We start from the raw sequence: 22,589 nt of genomic DNA, 5'->3' as shown, positions 1-22,589 counted from the left end.
TCAAAACTTACATGTAAACAGATAATGCAATAATTAATCTTGTAATTGTGCATTTATAACTGAGGCAGGTAAATCTGAAGTGTCTGCAATATATGACCTAGCATGTGCAATTCAAGAATTCAAGAAATACAAAGCTAGGGTTCTGAAATTCATGCAATAATATGAGTAATAATATGATTATCTGATTTGGAACATATATTTAATAAATTCATGAAGTTATATCAAATTTATGGAAACCCTTGGTTTAATCATGATAAGAGAATTAAGAAATGATTGAAACTAAGGACCCAATGGGTGAAAGGAACCCACTAGTGAAATCCCACAAACCTGGTGATGAAATCAACGGAAAAATACTTATGTTTCGGGGATGGAACTTTTTGAGCCTTTTGTGTTCTTGAACTAGGGTTCTTGTGCTTTTTTATCCTCTCTTGCTTCTAATTTTGTAAGTTTTGATTTAATGATTTGACTTGGATATGTGTTAATTATGTTTCTAGGCTTAAACTAACCAAAATCTGATTATTTGGGGTAAAAACAACGTAACTTAGTGTTTAAACGGAGTGGTAAAGGTTAAAAAGACCCTTGGGAAGGTTGCTGTCGAGCCTCACGACGGCCAGGACTGACGGTCGGTCGTACACCCAAAGCCCAGTCGTTGGGTCCCTCATGAGTGCCTATTCGACAGGACTTTATTAAAATGGGCATAACCTTTTACTCGGAGGTCTGATTTTTGCAAGGTTTGTGACTATAGAAAGATAATTCAATTATCTTTCTGTGGGAATGTAATGGGAGACCTAATTCATCTTGTTCTAGGAGTTATGATCATTTTAATTTGACCGAATTGCATTTCCCCTTAACAGGCTTCAAATTTCCACCTACGGACCGTAGGCTACAAACCATGCCGGTCATCCATAGCTCTTGCTAGAGAGTGGTTGAAGGAAGCCTTGATCGACTCTCACAGAATACGGACCGTCGTTTGACCTATGGACCCTTAAGTCCGTCCGTCGTCCAAGACTTAACAAATTTTTCTAGGCTAAAATTTTTGGGAGTTTCTGATCCCATCGATGGTTGTGCAGGACAAACCATGGTTCAGCTACGGTCCGTCGATGCAACCGTTGGTAGCACCTGCAGATTTTTCTGAAACACTAATTTTTCGTCTGTTTTGGCTACCGGGTGTTACATTTTGTAAAAGACAAATCAGAATTACCATAAAAAGAATTGAACAAAGTGGAAAAACTTGAGCCCGTTGAATTGACAGTTCTCCTTTAGGAAATTATTCTCCTATAGCACCCGATGTGTAAATGAATAGATCATCTCAAGATAGAATGATTTTATGCACAAACGAATTGATATAAAACAATGTTGTCAGTGAGTCATTCAACATGAGCAAAGTGCACAACTATTTGACTATGTAGAACTAGAAGATGTAGTTCAAATTTTCGTTGTGAGAGGAAGGTCCTTTATTTATATACAATAAGGGTAGTGCGAATAAATGATTATTGTGCCTTATTGAAAAAGTTACAACTCTTTCGAAGAATTACAATCCTTCGAAAAGGTCACAACATTTCATAAAAGTGATAATTCTTCATAAACGTAACAACTTTTCGAAAAGATTACAACTCTTTGGAAAAGTTACGACCTTGTGAAAAAATTTCTACCTTTCTTAAAAAGGCACAAATTTTTATAAAAGTGGTAACTCATAATAAAAGTCACATTTTTCATAAAAGTTTGAATGTTTCAAGAAAGATAAAGGCAAATTTTGGAAATGAAATAAATCAAAAGTGAATCCTGATTTGTGGTGGCTCCACATAGGCGGGCCTAGGGTTCTCTTCTAAATAAATACTAGGTAATTTACGTGGAAGAAATCTTTCAAAGCTTTTGAACAGTAATTCCAACAATTGACTATTATAAGAAAAAAAAAGTAAAAGTTTATTTTATTATTACATATCTCATGAAATTTAAACATACAATGAATGATTAAAATTATCTTGATATCTATTTTTTTATCTTCTGCACAATTTATCAGAATATATGTTGACGATATAATTATTTTGTTTTTACTGAGTGGTGTTTTTTATATAGCGATTAAACATATTTTTTATTATTTTCTTTTACATGAAAAATATTAAAATTATAATTTTATGATTAGAATAATTTCTTGTTAAAAACAAACTATATTAATGTTTTTGATAATTAATATTAGTTACAAAAAAGTTAAGATTCTTATAAATGTACACATAATAACATAAACAATTTTTTTAGGGAAAATCTACTTGTCTAAGGTCAAACGTTCATCGCTTTTTGTTATTGTTAATTTCTTACTCTAAAAAATTTATATAATGGGAAAAATATATTCAACACAACAACAAAATAATATTATCGACCCTTTTAGAAATTCAATCTTTATTAAATTGCTGCTCTAAAGGACCTTTTAGATTCTTCATTAATGTAACTTTACTATTTTTTCAGAAATATGTATATATAGTTGTTGCATTACGAAAGTATAAGTAGATCAAAATTATGGATTCAAGACTCATGTTAAAGAAATATTCTTGAACATCAACAAATAAAAAAATATATTCTAACCTAGATAGCTCAAACGTAAGAATGACTTGGGACATAAAGAATAACAAATCTATGTCAATAGACATATATTTTGTAGATTAAGATATTACTTTTATTTCGAACAAGTTTTATTATATATTCTTCAAATTAAGCTTTATTAAAATAGTCACAAATCACATTAAAAATATTTACTAAAGTTGAATGAGAAGGAAAAGCACAAAACATTAAAAGGACATAAGTTTTGTCGAAGTGATATCATATACAAACTAAACGAAAAATAATCAATGCAATTTTAAGGAGACAAAAAACAGCGAGAAAAAACATATTAAAGAGAGTAAACTATGAGGTATCCAATGATGATAAAAAATACTCTAACAAGAAAAGTTCTCATGTTTTAATATAACATACCTTAGAAATTGACTAACACTTCAATCAATTTTCAATCATTAATGTACTCCTAATATCCAATGATAAAAATTAGTAAAAATAGATAACAACAACACAAAAAAAGTTATTAATTCTTAGAGACTTTTTTAAATAACTCAAAATCTTATCCTTGTATGTGAAGAAGTGACATTGTTGATGAACAAATTAGAGATTTGTAAAGATTATTTTTACTGTACCTACAACATTTCCAGTATAGAAACTTTCTTGAATACCTAATTAATGTTTGCTATTTGATATCTAATAACAAATTATTATAACAATGATATTGCAGAAACATCAACTACAAAATTCAAAGCATGTACTAAAAATAACAATAAACCATAAATTAATGACTATAAAAACAGATAAGGATCTGTAACAATAGAATGAAACGAAATAGAAAAAATTGAGTTCGATGAATTTAGAGTATCTCCTTCAGAAAATTATTCCCCCTAGTACCCGAGATTTAAAGGAATAGATCCTCTTAGTAAGAACGATTCTATTCACCAGTGTATTGATACAAACAAATAGTGACAGTGAGTCATTCAAAAGAATCAAAGTACACAATTACTTAATTGTACAGAAGAATAAGAAGAAGAAGTTAAAAATTATCATTGCTTTGAAATGATAAGATAGTTATCTATTTTTAGACAACAAAATTTAGTATGAAAAAATGTTTATTGTGTATTAGAGGAAAGGTCACAAACTTTCATTAAACTCAAAAATTTTCATAAAAGTCACAACTTTTCATAAAATGCGCAACTCTTCATACGACATTTCATAACAGTTACAATATCTTATAGAAGTCATATTTTTTCATAAAAATCTCAACTCTTTATAGAAGTCGCACGTTTTCATAAAAGTCACAGTTCATAAAAGTCACAACTCTTCATAAAATTCAAAAATTTCCATAAAAGTCACAACTTCTCATGAAGGGAAAAGGCTAGTTTTGTAAAGAAAAAAAATCAAAAGGAAATCTTGGTTTGTGCTTGCGCGTGTAGGTGAGTCTAGGGTTATCATATATATATATATATATATATATATATATATATATATATATATATATATATATATATATATATATATGATAGTGATAGTTCATGACTTGTCATACAACGTACATAGTTTCACGTTAGACCTTACTTCAATGATCACTCCTTTCCCAAGTCCCTTGCTGAACGATTAGCAGTAATTGGATTAATATTATAGCATCTAGAGTATGGTACATTATAAATATCAAATAGGAACTAATATATAAAAAAATTACATAGTTCGTGAATGAAGAATTGTAAAACAATTATATAATCAAAACACCGATCTAATCCCCAACTTATCCAGTACTCTTAGTCACTCTAACACACCACAATTCACCCTTAGAGGGAGACCAAATGGGAATGAAGTTGATTATGAGAGCATGTAATGATATGGTCCTTTAGTCGAACTTAACATCAATATCTAGTTCATAAGAGAAAGATTTCTCAAATCCATATAAGCTAACAATTTTATTTCCCAACCAATGTTGGACTTTAACCCACTCTAAACCCCATTTCACTATCATCAAAACTTGAGCGTAAAGCGGGAGACCAAATAACGATGAGCTTTATATGGGATTAAGTAATAATCCACCCCTAAATTGATAATTTTTAATGTTGAAGTATCATATTATTACATGGTATCATACTCATGTACATTTGGACTCTCGATACATAATCCAATAAGGATAAGGCTTGGGTTTGGACGTGTGGGCGGTGCTATAGTTCCACATTAGTCGGGGAAAGATTTAATTTTCTTCTTATGATTTGATTTTTCATTTTTTTAAATAAAGAAATTCAACAATTAATTAAACACACTTATAATCATTAGTGAGATATAATGAATTTGAACAATATATATTATTTGTTAATTGCTTATTGAGAATAATTTTTATAGGGCCACATTTCTAGTTCATTGATTGTAAAACAGAATCCACAGAATCACTTCAGAGATTTCCCTTAAATTTTATTCTATCAATGAATCTAAAGGTAGGATATCTCATCCTGATTTCTTTGAAACATTGTATGAACGAGAAAAATTTACCACATCTATTTAGTAAATGATGGTAGATGAATCAAACAACTCCAAAATATATCATCTAACCCTAAAACTCAATGTGTTTGATGTTACATCTTGGCATATACAGATTCAGGGATGATGTAAATTGTTTATTCTGTTTGAGTATGACATAATTAGGTGAAACTGTGTTTTCAATCCCTTCACTAGATAGAGTTAATTGATTCCATATTCGAATGCTCCTAAAATTAAGTTAGAAAAAATAGGTCTAGTGGTTGAATACCCTAATGCAGATAAATACAAATTGGTCCTATACATAACCTGGTCTAAAATTCGAACTTGTTCTACAAATTTCTCTTACTTTCATTCAACATATATGGCTGGTGGAGTGAGATCCAAGTGAGGACCAATAGTTTCATATCCTTATCTTACGGTAGTAGTCCACATTTCATTTGATATAATTCTGTATATTTTTTCAGATGTGATAGTTGTGTTATAGCTGTTGATATATATAAAGAACACGGTGTACTCATTGACACTCCCTATTTTATCTATCATTATGTTCTTAGCGACGGAAAATTTTTGACCGGTAGAGACATGAGTGGTAGCGATATATAACTAGGGAGGAGACAAGGTTTACTTACACTTGTAAGCATTTTATGAAACTACATAGTCATTGGCACTTAAGACAGAGAAAGAAAACCATTAGAGGGTTTCACAAACATAGGTCTGGACGTCTCCCAAAAATGTACCATGATCTATACGATTACAATACAAACATCAATGTGTACAAAAATGTTGCAGTTCTGGACACAGTTGATTATCCCATGTATGCTTCAACCCAACATTAGTCTGTGTCGATAACACAACGTCCAATTATATAACAATGGATCAAGAGGCATAAATTACTGAAAAGTTTGAAGACATCAGATGTCACGCCCCGAGCTACCCCCGAGATGCGGACACGAAACCTAGGACCACAAGTGATCCCAATCTAACCCTGCTGGCATGATCATGAGCATACTAAAGATAATTAACTGATGCGGAAGCTAAATAATAATTTATAATGAAAAGATGGGGAATACCCATATGCTAAAACTCATATAATATAAAGATTGATGTGTTTAATACAATGAAGTTATTAACTCAACAAGAAGCTAAAACTAACTATGTCTGAAATAAGTCTCTAACTGACTAGAAATACTGGGACAGACCCTAGCCGAATATTGAAAAACCTGAAACTAAAACACTAAAAGAAAACTGAAATAAACTCATGACTTTTGTCCTCAGAGAATGAGGACTCACCACAGAATTTGCTGAACTGGAGATCGGAAATCGATCTATGCATGATCTGGATGCTGAGAACCTGAACCTACATCACGAGAAGATGTAGCGCATGTATGCGTTAGTACTTTAAAGGTATTGAGCATATAGGATAGAATAAAGATGAAATTAAATATAACTGAACAAGCATAAAAGCAAGTACAATAATCTGACATGATAAACTGAATTCTGAGCTAACTGGATGCATTGACTAATTTATAACATATTGAAACGTAATACTGAATATACAGATAAATAGTCAATGTAGAGAGTCTGACTAATCTGTGGAAGCTACTAATAACCGGTAATAAAACCACATGAGATAAATGTGTAGTACGATGTATACGCCTTATCGTGAGGACCCAATATACACTACCACAGGTATAAAGGCATGCTGGCATGATCACTATACTAATTTCCCACAGAGGGGACTTACAACCTACTTGGCTAGTAGTTCGGCACTATTGGGTATGCTAAAACCTAGTCCAACTCGGTATTATGCTACTCCCAATGAATTATGATAATTTACTGATTATCTCTGAGTTTTTATAAATACTTGATAGCTCAAAACTAAACATGCCATCTGAGAATGAAACAATTAATCTGGTAATTATGCATATATAAATGAGGCATGTATATCTGAAGTGTCTGAAATATCTGACCTAAGATGTCTAATTTAAGAGCAAAAGAAATTCAAAGTTAGGGTTCTGAAATTCGTGCGATAATATAAGTAATAAGATGATAATCATATTTGGAAATATATTTAATAAATTCATGAAATTCTATTAAATCTCTTGAAACTCTAGGTTTTATCATTACAAGAGAATTAAGAATCTGACTGAAAACTAAGAACCCAATGGGTGAAAGGAACCCACTAGTGAAATCCCATATACCTGGTGATGCAATCCACAGAAAAATACTTATGTTTCGGGGCTAGAACTGCAGGAGCTTGTTGCGTTCTTGAACTACGGTTCTTGATCTTTTTCTCCTCTCTTGCTTCTAATTTTTAAGTTTTGATTTAATGATTTGACTTAGATATGTTTTAATTATGTTTCTAGGCTTAAAATGACTAAAATATGTTGATTTATTGTCAAAACGATGTAACTTAGGGTTTAAACTAAGAGAGAAAGGTCCAAAAGACCCCTAGGAATGTTGTGGTCGGACCAATCGACGACAAGGACTGACGGTCCATCAATTGACCGACACCCCGTGAGGTTGTCTGTCGGTTGGTCGTGTTTGAAAGGGGTTTACTAAAACAGACATAACTTTTTAATTGGAGGTCTAATTTTACCAAGGTAGGTGGTTATGGAAAGATAATTCAATTATCTATCAATGGGTAGGTAATGGGACACCCAATTCATTTTTTCCTAAAACCTATGACCATTTGAATTTTACCCAAATGCATTTCCCCTTAACTGTCTGCTAATTTTCCACCTACGGTTAGACCTACGGACCGTAAATCCACCTACGGACCATGCTGATCATCTATATCTCTTTTTAGAGAGTGGGTAAAGGGATTCTTGATCAACGGTCATGGACTACGGACCGTAGTCTGACCTATGGACCGTAAGTTCATTCGTCGACCAACACATAACAAGTTTTCCTAGGCTATGATTTTTGGGAGTTTCTGATCCCATCGACAGTTGTGCAGGACGGACCGTGGGTCAGGCTACGGTCCGTCGATGGCCTCGTCAATTGCACTTACAAATTTTCTGAAAAAGTGATCTTTTGTCTATTTTAGCTACGGAGCGTTACATTATCTCCCCCTTTGGAACATTCATCCTCGAATGAAGACTGAGAATTGAATAGAGGGAGAGAGATGCAAACCCTACTGCTAAACACTGAGAATTGACTTTCTGACTGAATTATGTTCCGAGATCACTCAAATATAATGAAAATACATGTTCAAACTGATGGAACATGATTCTAAGACTGAATTTACGCATGAATGACTGGAAAAATAAAGAGGAACTATTACCTAAAGTTGAAGTGGAATCAGAAGGAAAAAGGTGAGGATACTTTCCTTTTATGGATGCTTTTGCTTCCCAAGTAGCTCCCTCTACGGACTGACTTCTCCACAAAACCTTGACTGAATCAATTTGGAACTCTAGTTCCCTTCTCCTTACATCTACGTAAGATTTCTTACGACTTTGGGCTGTCTTAAGTCTATCTCTAATGAGTTGCACTTTCTCCCTAACATAAAGGACTGAATCTGGCCCTATTAAATCTGTTTCACCTACATCAAACCAGCCATAGAAGATCTACATCTACGCCCATACAAAGCTTCATAAGGGGCCATATAAATACTGGGATGTTAGATATTGTTGTAGGAACACTCAATAAGAGGAAGGTGATCATCCCAACTACCTTTGAAATCGATCACACAATCTCTCAACGTATCCTCTAAGGTGTGAATGGTACGCTCTGCTTGCCCATCCGTCTGTGGATGAAATGATGTACTAAGGTTAACTTGAGTACCAAGACTTTTCTAAAATGACTTACATAAATGAGAGGTAAACTAAGGACCTCTATTTTAGATGATAGACAAAGGAACCCCATGCACACTTACAATTTTATTGATGTAAAGATTGCAATAGTCCTTGCCGAATCTATAGACTTGACCGCCAAAAAAGCGAGAAGACTTAGTCATCCTATCACCTATCACCCAAATGGAGTCATGTTGTCTGCAGGTATGCGGTAACCCTTTGATGAAATCCATATTGATAACTTCCCACTTCCAAGTAGGAATATTGTTCTCTTGAGTCATACCTCCTAGTTTCAGATTTCTACCTTGACTTGCTGGCAATTAGGGCACTTACTCACAAAGTCTACTATATCCCTTTTAATGTAACTCCACCAATAGACTTCCCGCATATCGCGGTACATCTTAGTGGCACATGGATGAATAGAATACATGGAGTTATGGTCTTATGAAGAATATGTTCTTTGTACACCATCTCCCTCTTGGGATAAAACCTCCACTCTCTTATTGTGAACTACATTCTTAAGTTCAAGAAATATTGGATCACTCTCTTGCTTTTCCTTAACCTCCACTACCAAAGAAGATTCCGCCCCATTCTGAACTATTACATGATTGTCTGATCTTCTCATAAAGAGAACTGCTAAGTAAGAAAGCCTCTGAAAATCCTTCATTAGCTTCTTCCTTTCTTCCTCAATATGGGATACCCTACCCATAGATAATCTGCTAAGGGGATCTGCTACTACATTTTCCTTACCTGGATTATAATGCACACTCATATCATAACCTTAATGAACTCTAACCATCTCATCTGCAAAGATTCGACTCTTTCTGGGTGAACAAATATTGAAGGCTCTTATGATCAGTAAACACAGCTACGTGAACACCATACAAGTAGTATCTCCAGATCATGAGTGCAAACACCACTGCTGCAAGCTCGAGTTCATGTGTTGGATAATTCTTCTCATGAACCTTAAGTCTTGTAGAGGCATACGCTATAACCTTATCTCGCTGCATCAACACATAACCTAGGCCAATTCTATATGCATCACAATAGATCACCTAACCATCTGAACCCTTCGGTAGAGTCAAGACAGGAGTTGTACTTAATCTATTTATCAATTCTGTGAAACTTTTCTCACAATCATTTGACCATTGGAACTCGACCATCTTTTGAGTCAACCTAGTCAATGGTGAGGCTATGGATGAAAATCCTTCCACAAACATTCTATAATAACCCGCTAGACCTAAGAAACTTCTGATATCTGTAGCAGAGATAGGTCTGGGCCAATTTTTTTGTTGCTTCTATCTACTATGAATCCACTCGGATCCCTTTGCTAGATACAATGTGACCAAAAAAATCAATGGAATGCAACCAGAACTCACATTTGCTAAACTTAGAGAATAACTGGCGATCCTTGAGAGTCTGCAGAACAACTCTCAATTGACTTAAATGTTCTTTCTCACTCCTAGAGTAAATAAGCATATCATCAATAAAGATGATAATGAACAAGTCTAAGTACTTTTTGAACACTCTGTTCATCAAATCCATGAAGACTTCAGGAGCATTAGCTAGTCCAAACGACATATCTGCAATTTCATAATGACCATACCATGTTCTTAAAGTTATTTTCAGAATTTCACTATCTCTGACTCTGAACTGATGATAACCCGATCGAAGGTCTATCTTTTAGAAGTGACTAGCACCCTGACGTTGGTAAAACAAGTCATCAATCCTGGGGATAGGATATTTTATCTTGATTGTGACCTTGTTCAATTGTCTATAGGGAATGCACATTTTGAAAGAACCATTTTTCTTCCTTAAAAACAACACTAGTACACCCCATGGTGAAATATTAGGTCTGACGAAGCTCTTATCTAGAAGGTTTTTCAACTGCTCTTTAAATTCCTTAAGCTTTACTAGAACCATTCTGTAAGGTGGAATAGAAATAGTCTACGTATCTGGAAAGAGATCAATTCCAAAGTCAATTTCCCTTTCGGGAGAAAGTTCGGGAAGATCTTCTTGAAATACTTCTGGATATTCACAAACTACTGAAACTGACTCAATAGTTGGAATTTGAAGGCTAGAATCCTTAACTCGAACTACATGATAGAGAGAACCCTTAGATATCTTCTTTCAGGCCTAAAGGTATGAAATAAATCGACCCATAGGCATTAAGCTACTACCCTTCCATTATAATATTGGCTCATCTAGAAACTGAAAACGGACAATACTTATTCTACAATCGTCTGAGCCATAACACGATTGTAACCAATCCATGACTATAATGACATCGAAATCTACCACTTCTAACTCTACAAGATCTATTAAGGTGACTTTATGAGATACTATGATAGGAAAATTTTTGTATACCTGTCTAGCTGTAACTTGGTCACCAACTTGAGTAGAGACTGAGAATGGCTCTTAGAGAGTTTCTGGACTGACACCAAATTTGACTATTATACTGAATTACAAAAACGAAGTCATCTTTGTTGTCTTTCCACTAAGTAAATTCAACCATATGGGAGTCACATTTTTAAGCTTGTAGGATGCCAATTTTACCTATCACTACTAGTTACTTGCATCACACTCAATATTTTCTTGACCTCAACAATGAACTTCATGGGTCCTTCCCAACTTGTGACCCTAAAACATAGAAAGATTAACAAAATCACAAACTCAGGCTGCCATTAATCGATAATTTCTATTAGTACGAACTCAAACCTGCTAATTGTTCCAGGTTGTCATACTTTTAAGGAAAAACTGAACTGGCAGTCTAAAACTCTACATTATAACTTCCTTATCTTGTACTAGATGAACTGTGTTAGCATTGTGTACATTAGAAGTCCATGCCTAAGCTCAATGAGGAGGCATAATCTAAAACGTAGAACATCAAGCTAGAGTGGAATAAGATCGTTCCTCACACACGATAAGAGTAACAAGAAAGTGAAGTTTATCCTAAAATACTTTCTATCTTCCCTATCATTAGATGTGGTGCACTTCACACCCATGAAAAGGACTCTACATAATGCGGCTTTCAGACATCCTAAGACTCTTGAACCTAGTTCTCTGATATAATGTTTTTTCACGCCCCGAGCTACCCTCGAGACGCGAACATCGAACCTAGGATCGTAAGTGATCTCAAGCTAACCCTACTGGCATGATCATGAGCATACAAAAGATAATAAACCGATGCGGAAGCTAAATGAAAATTTATATTTAGAATATGGGAAATACACATATGCTTAAACTGATATAATATGAAGAGTGATGAGTTTAATACAATGAAATTAATAACTCAACACTAAGCTAAAATTAATTATTTCTTAAATAAGCCTCTTACTGACGAAAAATACTAGGACAAGCCCTAGCTAAATCTAGCAAAAATAGAAACTAAAAGACTAAAAGAAAACATAAATAAACTCATGATAGTTGTCCTCAGAGAATGAGGACTTACCACTGAATCTGCTGAACTGGAGATCGGGAATCGATCTATACATGATCTTGATGCTGAGAACGTGAACCTATATCACGAGAAGATGTAGCGCACGTATGCGTCAGTACTTGAAAGGTATTGAGCATGTAGGATAGAACAAAGCTAAAATAAAATATCACTGAACAAGTATAAAATCAAGTAAAATAATCTGACATAATAAATTGAATTCTGAGCAAACTAGATGCAACGGCCAATTTATAACACGCTGAAACTGACTACTAAATATATTGATAAATGGTCAATACAGAGAGTCTGACTGATCTGTGGGTGCTAGTAATAATTGATAATAAAACCACATGAGCTAAATGTGGATTCCGATGTATACGCCCCATCGAGAGGACCCAATATACCCTGCCAAAGGTATAAAGGCATACTGGCGTGATCACTAAACTAATTTCCCACAAAGGGGACTTACAACCTAATTGTCTAGTAGTTCTGGCACTATTGGTTATGATAAACCCTAGTCAAACTTGGTATTATGCTACTCCCAATGAATTCTCTAAATTTACTGATTAAGTTTGAGTTTCTGTAAATACTGGATATCTGGACACGAACATGCAAACTGAGAATGCAATAATTAATCTGGTAATTATGCTTTTATGACTGAGGCATGGATATCTAATGTGTTCGAAATACCTAACCTAGCATGTGTAATTCAAGAACTAACGAAATACAAACTTAGGGTTCTAAAATTCATGTGATAATCTGTGTAATAACATGATAATTTAATTCGGAACATTTAATGAACAAATTCATGAAGTTTTATCAAAGTTCTAGAAACCCTAGGTTTAATCGTGACAAGAGAATCAAGAATCTGACTAAAAATTAGGGACCCAATGGGTGAAAGGAACCATTTTCTTAAATCTCACATACCTGGTGATGAAATCCACGGAAAAATACGTATGTTTCGCGGATGGAACTGTTGTAGCTTGTTGTGTTCTTGAACTAGGGTTCTTGTGTTTTTTCTCCTCTCCGGCTTCTAATTTTCTATCTTTTGATTTAATGATTTGACTTAGATATGTTTTAATTATGTTTCTAGGTTTAAACTGACTAAAATATGATGATTTAGGGTCAAATTTATGTAACTTAGGGTTTAAAAAAAGTGGGAAAGGTCCAAATATCCATAGGAAAGTTGTTGTCGGACCAATCGACGGCCAGGAGTGAAGGTTCGTTAATTGGCTGACACCCTGTCGGTTGGTCCTCCAGTTGGGCCGGTTCGACATGCCTTTACTAAAACGGGCATAACTTTTTACTCGGAGTCTGATTTTAGCAAGGTCGGCGGCTATGGAAATATAATTAATTTATCTATATGTAGGTAAGTATTGGGACACCTATTCATTTTTTTCTAAGACTTATGACCATTTGGAGTTAACCCAACTTCATTTCCCCTGAACTATATGCTAATTTCCCATATATGGTAAGACCTATGGACCGTAGGTCAACCTACGGACCATCGGTCTACCTAAGGACCGTGGTGGTCATCCGTAGCTCTTTTCAGTGAGTGGATGAATGGAGTCTTGATCGACGATCATGGACTACAGACCGTAGTCTGACCTACGGACCGTAACTCCATCAATCGACCAACACTTAGCCAATTTTCTAGGGTTGAGATATTTGGGAGTTTCTGATCTCATCGATGGTTGTGCAGGATGGACCGTGAGTAAGGATACGGCATGTCGATGGTCCCGTTTGTTTTGCCTGCAGATTCTTTGAAAAATTGATTTTTATCTTTTTTAGCTACGGGTTGTTACATCAGAAGATTTATTATCAAAGGTACCAGCTTGTTGAAGTTTAAGGCTTTAGTCCTCCGATTTAGGTAAGAGAAGAAGGCACATGAGAAGAGTAGATTTACCATACTACAGAGAATGAATGAAATAATAGATGTGGCGTACGTAATTCATTATCTTAACCATGAGTGTTAAATACCCATGATTGACTATGATATAAAACCACATAAGATTCTCCTCGATAAAGATGTCAGAGCTCAACTGAGTGATATTTCTTTAGTGAAACTCATTCCTAAATTTACTAATAAAATAGAAGTATGGTCAATATAATAAAGTGCATACACCACATCGATTTTAATATTCATTCTCTGAAGTATGGTCAAGCTACTCTTCTGGTGTATCTCTTTTTCTCGCATGAACTAAAAGATTAAAGACTTAAAGTTTAACTAGTTGGAACCTTCACTAATAGGCCTTCTGATGTCGTCAAACTTTTCAGCAAAATATGCCTGCTAAAAATTCATTACATATTTGAAGGGAGTTATGGAGACACAAGATAATGTTAGGTTGAATCAACACATGGGATAATCAAGTGTATAGAGAAGTGTAACTTGTTTTGCACAAGTTCATATTTGTATGATACTGATAGAGATTATGCTAATATTTTTAAGAACTTCGTACCAGAAAATACACTTGCTTGTTGTCGATCGAATCTTGAAAGCTTATTATATGGTAATCCGTAGCTAAAACAAAGTTGTGTAAAGCATAGGAAAACCTTAAATAGTTGCTTTCTCTATCATATGTTACAATGACTACATATGTTCTGAAAATGCATACTAGGGTGAGTAAACCTTGCACCCTCCCTATCCATAAATCGCTATCACACTAATCAATAACATTCAATTTTTTTCCATAGCAGGGGACATATTAAGAATAAAGCCACGATGGTCAATGACTATACCCTTTTCTTTGTTTTTATCAAGATCTAGAAAACTAACATCGTTTCTGAAAAAATATCGATAATCATGCCAATAAACAAGTGGACTATCATGAGGTAATGAATGAAACTTTTGGTTGTTAGTTGGATATCACGCCACAAGCCAGATCACCCTATTGAAAGTAAGTGAAATTTAAATAACCAATTTGAATTTTCAACTAGGTTACTTATGGTTACCAATTTGTATTGATCTGCATTAGGATAGTCAAACACTAGGAAATTTTTTCCTAACTCACTTCTTCGAACATTCAGATATGGAATCAATAGATGCTCTCTATTCAAGGAATTGGAAAAAGAGTAACACATCATGCATTCAAAATCAAAGAGAATCAGACCATTGCATGAGTCAAAATCTCTACGCCAAAGCATAACATCGTCACATGTTGAGTGCTAAGGACAAATGACATTTTTGAGAACTGTATGATTTAGCATGTACTAAATAGACGAGTTGTGTAAATATAACTTAATGGTGTACGAACAATGTTTTGGAAAATTTAGGATGAGATATCCTACTTTTAAAATTCTTCGATAGAAGTTTACAATGAACTACAAATATTATGGTCAACGGTAGATAATCTTTATAATTGATTATCCAGCATTTTCTCATAGAACAATGTGTTATTCTACTCTATTTTCATTTCTCATGCCCTTAATTCTTTCTGTTCTCTTTTTCGAGTCTATAAAGGAAGACATCAAATGTTCTTACATAAAACAAGTTGGTGTTAACTGGTACAAAAATTTATTAGGGAAATCTCCAAAGTGGTTCGGTAGATTCAGTTGAACAATCAATGAACTAGATATAAGGAACTATAATAAATTATCCTCATTTAAATATCAAAACAACAATAAATTTGGCTGTGCTTGAAGGCTGACGGCGACAAGATTGATGGCTGCCTAAAGTTTGTTAAATCAGAAAATTATTTGTGTTCAAAGATCATCCCCCTTACAGTTTGTATCAGAGCTCGGTGTTTCAAAGAATCATATGACGGTGACGAATACTGAATATGAAAAAAATGTAGAAAGGATCTATGATTTTGTTGGCTTGACTGAGGAACGATTTGATGTAAACTTGGTGTGTCTTCTCTTGTAGGTCTATGGTATTAAAATTGAATTTGAAAATTTTTGTTTAGAAATGGGTTTAGATAGGGCTGACATCAAATAACAATCAGTGGAAAACCTTAATTTTTTGTCAGAAGGTGTCTTTGCAAATTGATGGCATGATGAAAGAAAATGAAGAACTTCAAACTTACTTTGACAAAGTGCTGAAGAAAAAAGCAATTCTTTATGTTGGACTTTCAATCTTGTGTTTGGCTATTGTTGGTTCTTGAACAAATCGTGAGGAGTCTTCGAAAGTGAAAAATCCCGAGCCTAAGACATTTGGAGGAAAAAGGAGTGCCAACAAACTTGAAAACTTCTTATGGGGTATGGAAAATACTTAATTGCAGCTCATGTACGCGATGAAAATATGATGTTAGTCACTACTATATATCTTGCCAATGATGCAATATTGTGGTGGCATACAAGAATGACTAAACAAGCAGGTGATGAACGTCTTAATAATAATTTATTGGGAAATTCTGAAAGATAGTTGAAAGATCGATTCTTTCCTCGCAATGCAGGTTGGATTGCTATGGACCATTTGAAGACACTAAGGAAGACCAACCTATGAGACTATGTCAAGGAATTTTCTACTTTGAGTCTGGATATTAACAATATATCCTAGTAGGTTAAATTTCATAATTTGCTCCAATGATTAAAAAAATGGAGATAAAATGAACTAGGAAGGCAGATCATTAAAGATCATCCTAGTGCCTTTGCGGCGGCAGATGCACTTGATTTTCATTTAGGACTAAATTAAGCTTAAAAAATTCTATTTTTTCTATGTCAAAAGGGAAAGAAAAGGTGAAGTATTGGAAGAAAAATATCCCAATATTGAATAAAAGGTCAAAGAAAAGGAAAAACAAGAGGTTGTATCATCCAAAAGTAATGAAAAACCTAGGTTTGATGGATGATTTAATTGTGATGGACCATACATTGCAAGAAATTGTCTGAAAAAGGCATAAATTGTCAATTCTTCATTAGATGATAGTAATGATGTTGAACAAGATGAGGGCCAGTAGCATATGTTAATCCTAGATGTGTTTTGTTAGACAAATAGGATGTTGAACTATCTCAATTTATTTCATCGAGGGAGATAAAGCTGTTATAACCCTCAAAATGAACTAGGTTAAACTAGAAACTATCATGTGTTTTATGATTTAATAATGTGTTAAAATCATGAATTATAGCTGTAGAATTAATTTCAAAGAGTTTGGAATCCAAACGTCGAAGAACGACCAAGACGTTCGTAAGCTAGTCTTGTGTTTGTTCAAGTGTGCCCTTACATGTTTTAAGTGTTTTTTGGTGTATCGAATGGTAGGAAGGGTCTATAAAATCTATGTGAACATGTTTAGGGTCGAATGGTACAGGTAAGAATCCTCAAGGACTATTCTAGGGGTCCTTGAGGGGAACCCAAACGTTGGTCATGAAGCTGCCAATCACGACCCAATTGACACCCATTTCATTGAATGACACGCCATCATCAAGGGGTGTGGATACACACTTGGTTGTGAGGATATTATCCCCCAATAGATGTTTCTTTGATAAAAAAAAGTGTGGAGATTATCCCCAATAGATGATTCTCTGATCCAAACCACGCCCAGCAGTACGGGTCGTGGTTCCATCGACCCCCATCTTTTGGCATGCAATTTTCGTGTAGCTCTCGTCCAAGTGAGGATTGATTTAGGAAGTTCACCACACGTCCTAATAATGTCCTATATGATTATTTTAGGGATTTTAAACTATATTAAGTTAGTCTAAACACGTAAACCTTAATTAGACCTCACTTTCGCACATCAAAACCCCAAGTTCAAAATAAGTTCTCTCTAGACTCCATTGAAGCTTGAACTCAAGGTGAAGCTACGATTGAAGTTTTTCAGTTTCTTATCCATCAACTTCGTGGGATTTCGTATTTGAATCTTCCTCCGGTCAAGTAGCCAATTCCAAAGGTTTTTTTAAATATCTTCGTAAAACCTTGAAATCATTTTTTGAATTCTAAGCATGAGTTTTTACATGAAAAGGTTTAAATTGATTTTTTATGAATTTATCAATGTTAATTGATTGTTTTAAGACCAAAAACTCCATGAACCCATGTATTCCTTGAATTTCTAATTTTGGCTCTAAAGTGGGTTAATTGATCATGGATTAATTGTATTGAATTCATGTGTATATTTTTAGGGGATATTAATTTATATGTTGATCATTATTGAAATTGTTAATGCCTTGCCTTATAGTATTGATATTTATATTGTGTTTTCTTTGATCATTGGTATGGACGAATTGTTGGCCTAGTCTTATGTACATTGTTATTGGTAAGATATCTTTTTATGTGAATTTGATAGAAAGGCTAAAGAATGGTGACTGTGGCTATTGGAACGTGGTTAGTTGACCAAATTTCTTTGTTTAGTGTATAATTGATATTGAATTGTTTTTCATCGATATTGTCCACTTATGGTGGAAATGTTTAATTGTTATAATCGTTATCAACATGGACTTGTTAGCATTATTATTTGAATTATGGTATGATCATAATATGGTGCATGTGAATGTATAAAGTGAAGGTGCTCATGTGATGTGTATATGATCTTGTATAGGCGCTATAATGATATGATTGAATATACTTTCTCTCAAGTTGTTGACATATGATGATGATGGACTTGAGAGAGCTTTATAGCATGATGTTGTATCTTGCGTTGGTAGACTAGTTTTCCCTACTTGGTACTTGAATTGTATTGAATATGAGTAGGGATGAAACTTTAGGATCGGTCGACCTAGAATTTTTGCCCTTCCTTTAATGATTAAAAAAGGTATTCTAGAGTACATTTTGAGACAGTAGACCTCGTCAAGGTACCCCTTATTGATGAGTCTTTAAACTTAAGTGAATGTTAAACCTTTAATATTAAAAGAAGGTTAATGATAATTCTTTGATAGGTAGGCGTAAGGCACCCTTTCAGGAGTATTGAAATGAGTTATCTGAATCAATGTTGATCGGTAGATCCATGTGGATTCCTTCTTGGTTGAAGTATTATGAGTTGGTAAGGCTTAGTGATTGTACCTTATCAAATAATCTTATGTGAATGCACTTACTCTATGAGAACCAAAGAAAAAGCACCGAGTGGATATGCTTAAGGTTGTAGCTCTTCTCGATTAGAAAACTACAGTTACAAACAAGACTTTTGATATCCCCTAAAACATGTGTCTACATGGGATGTGTCCTCAATTATCTTTGTAAAGTATAAGAACTTCCATCGTGTGGGGTCTTTATGACAGCATGTAGGTAGTGGAATGGGACGCTATCTACACATGGCATGAGTAGACCTTGAAGATGCTAGAATAATTTTCCTTGGTCTTCCAAGACCATTATGTAAAAGTCCCATAATTGTTCCATGTCTCTTAAATGGTTCTAATGAAGAATGTTTACTTATTAAAGGTAAATTGACTAGAAAGGTTCTTATCTAGAGTAGCTTTCAGGATCAGTTAGGTGTTGTTGAAGAGGATGTATGGTTGGTCTCTTCAAGTCTTACTCAAGTGATACTTAGAGTAACTTTAGGTGGAGGGTCAAAATGATGAAAAGGATAAATTGTTGAATTTGGAATGTGTCTTATGTATGATTGTTAACATTTATTATGTATATTACACTCTTATCATAAAGGTTTCTATCAAAAATAGCATGAAAACATATCTTAAAGTAAATGACCCTCTTTGCATGGCTTTCTTGCATGTTAACCATACTTAGTGAATTCAATGTCCTAAATTCATATGTTTCTCTATGTCTACAAGTGTAGGTGGCAAGTGAGGATTTTCCTAGAAGTTGAAGTTTGGAAAGTAGCATTCTCTCAAGATTGTTATGTCCTCATATGTTCGAGGACATGGACTATGTTTTAATTTCCTTTTCTAAAAAACATTGTAATAGATTTTGAGTTTCCTTACAAATTTATGAAAGGATCGTGACCCTATTTTATTTACTTGTGTCTAAGATAGCTTATATTGAGACTTAGTTCTTTATTATGTTTCTATAATAGAGTTTGACTATTATTGTGAAAAAATTTAATTCCTTACTAATTTTGCATATATGCGATCAAAGATGTCTATATATGACCTCCGCGATGTGAAATACGCCACATGACGACTTGGGGTGCTCTCGGGTTATTACAAAAGCAAACTGGTGGGAGTGGTCTATTAGATCCCTTATCTAAGTCACTCAATTATATTGCAGCATTTATAAGGTATTAAGAATGTTCACCTTGTCACTTGAAAAAGCGAAGGAACAAACATGCAAGACTGTGTTGATGATGGATTGTAGACAAATCTAAGTTGTGCAAAATGGCACCATGTTCTGATTTGAAGCAACAAGTGAGGACCAAGGACTTTATGGCAAACCATCTTGGTGAGGAATCGACAAGGTAAAATCCTAACCATGTCGTGTGGGCATTAAATTGATATTCAAAGAAAGAACCTATGAAAGGGCATCGATGCACACGTGGAATGAAGCAATGTAATAAATTTGTGACCGTGGCGTGGCAACATTTAGTGGGAGAAATTCAAGGCTGAAAAGTCTAACTGTGGCTGTGTTAAACATGGGATCAGCTCATCCAAAGAAAAGAAAAGTCAAAGCAGACCAGCGGTTACAAAATGCATGCCAAGCACATGATCGGCAGTTACAAAAAGTGCTACATTATCTAATTTTTTTAGGAACATGTTTTTGACACCTTGTTTGAATTATTTTGGATATACCAATTAGTTGTGGGAGGTCAACTACATAGGATAGGATCAGACTAAGGCAAACAATTGTTTTATTCTAATTACGCCACTTGTCGAAAGTTGATTCCACATAGTGTCATAAATATGTAGGCTGCCTATGGTGTAATTTCAGGGTTTTATTGTTCTAAGTATGAGGGAATACTAATTAGAAGTGTCAAATCTAAGTTAAGGTGTATGGTTATCTGAAAGTGCAAAGGTTGGTATGATTTGATAGTGTTCTTGTATTCATTTTTTTTTACTGCATGTTTTTAACTTTATTGTTTTATGTTTCTTTAAAGATGATGTTATAAGTATATGTTAGTACAGATTATATGTTAATCCATCTATGGAAGATTCACAGTTTTTAAACAAACATTTATTTACAACATTATCTAAAAAATCTTTTCTTCTCCAATAGATCAAACCTAAAAATTTATATGATTTTTTTGTTGTCATAATAATGTTAATATTAATAAGAGTAAAAAAAAATTGAAGGTAAAATGAGAAAATTAAAAGTAGAAATTAATTATAATTATATGATACAAAATGATGATTATTCTCTCACACCAAGTACTTATTGAACTTTTTCCCATTATCCCTTACTTCCCCTCATCCTATTTAAGGATTCATTAACATTTGTTTGTGCTAAATTTCAATTACAAAACACTATCATAACTGTATTACATATAAAATTTGGACGTTGGAAAATACATTATGACTACATATTAGTTATTGGTTTATCATATGATTATAGAACATTTTTTATTGATAAACACATTAGTTATATACATATTGTAAAAAAATATTGAATACTTTTTGAATGTAATTTATAGTGTTATACTATCGAAATTTGCAAAGAAGAAAATTCAGAAAAATATTTATGTGACTTTGTAGTTAAAGACACTATGTAACCATGGTAAAATAAAATTATGTAAACTAGGAAAAAATAGTGTTATGATTTGTAATTTTTCCTTCTATTTTAATAAAAAAAAATGGTAAACTAGAATTTAATAACCTCTATACACTTTAGAAACTTATATAAAAATAATATAACATCAACATACAAGAAAATTTTTATTCTAATATACTTTAAAGAAGAAAGTTATAATCACGCGAAGAGCGGACCCATTTAGTAGTACTAATATTAATAACAACAAAACAACAACAACAACAATAATAGTAATAATAATAATAATAATAACAACAACAACAACAACAATAATCAAAAGATCAAATAGGTAAGAAAATTTTTCATAAGATGAAATGTGAATGGAAAACGCATTCATAAAAAGACACATGACATGTAACATAGGTTCCTCACATGGACAATTACTACTTATCTTAAATCAAGGTAACATATGAGACAAAGATCATTCAACAAATTTTCACCGAAAATATTATAAAGAATCATTAGCATACAAAATTAATAAAGTAAAAGTAAGCATGATAAAGTTGCAAACCTTGATGAGTTCTTTTTATTTTCATTTTTATAGAGTTATTTAACTATTTTAAGTCATCATTCTTTTTTTCAATACATCAAAAGAATCACGAGGTTTATTATTATTTTGTATTGTATTCAAACCTTCATTCGAATGATCGATACCATAATATACTTGTGATGCTTGACAGGCTAATATAAATGAGTCATTTGTTTCAACCATCACCGACGATTAACACTTACAAAGCCATATTTGTCC

The 22,589-nt window shown here is 33.6% G+C and overlaps 1 long non-coding RNA gene across 1 annotated transcript; it reads right to left on the bottom strand.

Moving 5' to 3' along the window:
• Positions 1-6,124: 6,124 nt before the first annotated feature.
• On the bottom strand, positions 6,125-20,549 carry LOC138347901 (uncharacterized). Its single transcript, XR_011220462.1, has 3 exons — positions 20,396-20,549; positions 12,295-12,361; positions 6,125-6,406 (listed from the first exon to the last, which is right to left on the bottom strand). It is a non-coding gene; the product is annotated as an uncharacterized lncRNA (long non-coding RNA).
• Between the last annotated feature and the right edge of the window lie 2,040 nt (positions 20,550-22,589).

The sequence above is a fragment of the Solanum lycopersicum genome, chromosome 4, assembly GCF_036512215.1.
Source record: "Solanum lycopersicum chromosome 4, SLM_r2.1".
Lineage (NCBI taxonomy): Eukaryota > Viridiplantae > Streptophyta > Magnoliopsida > Solanales > Solanaceae > Solanum > Solanum lycopersicum.
This window is presented reverse-complemented; position numbering and strand designations above follow the sequence as displayed.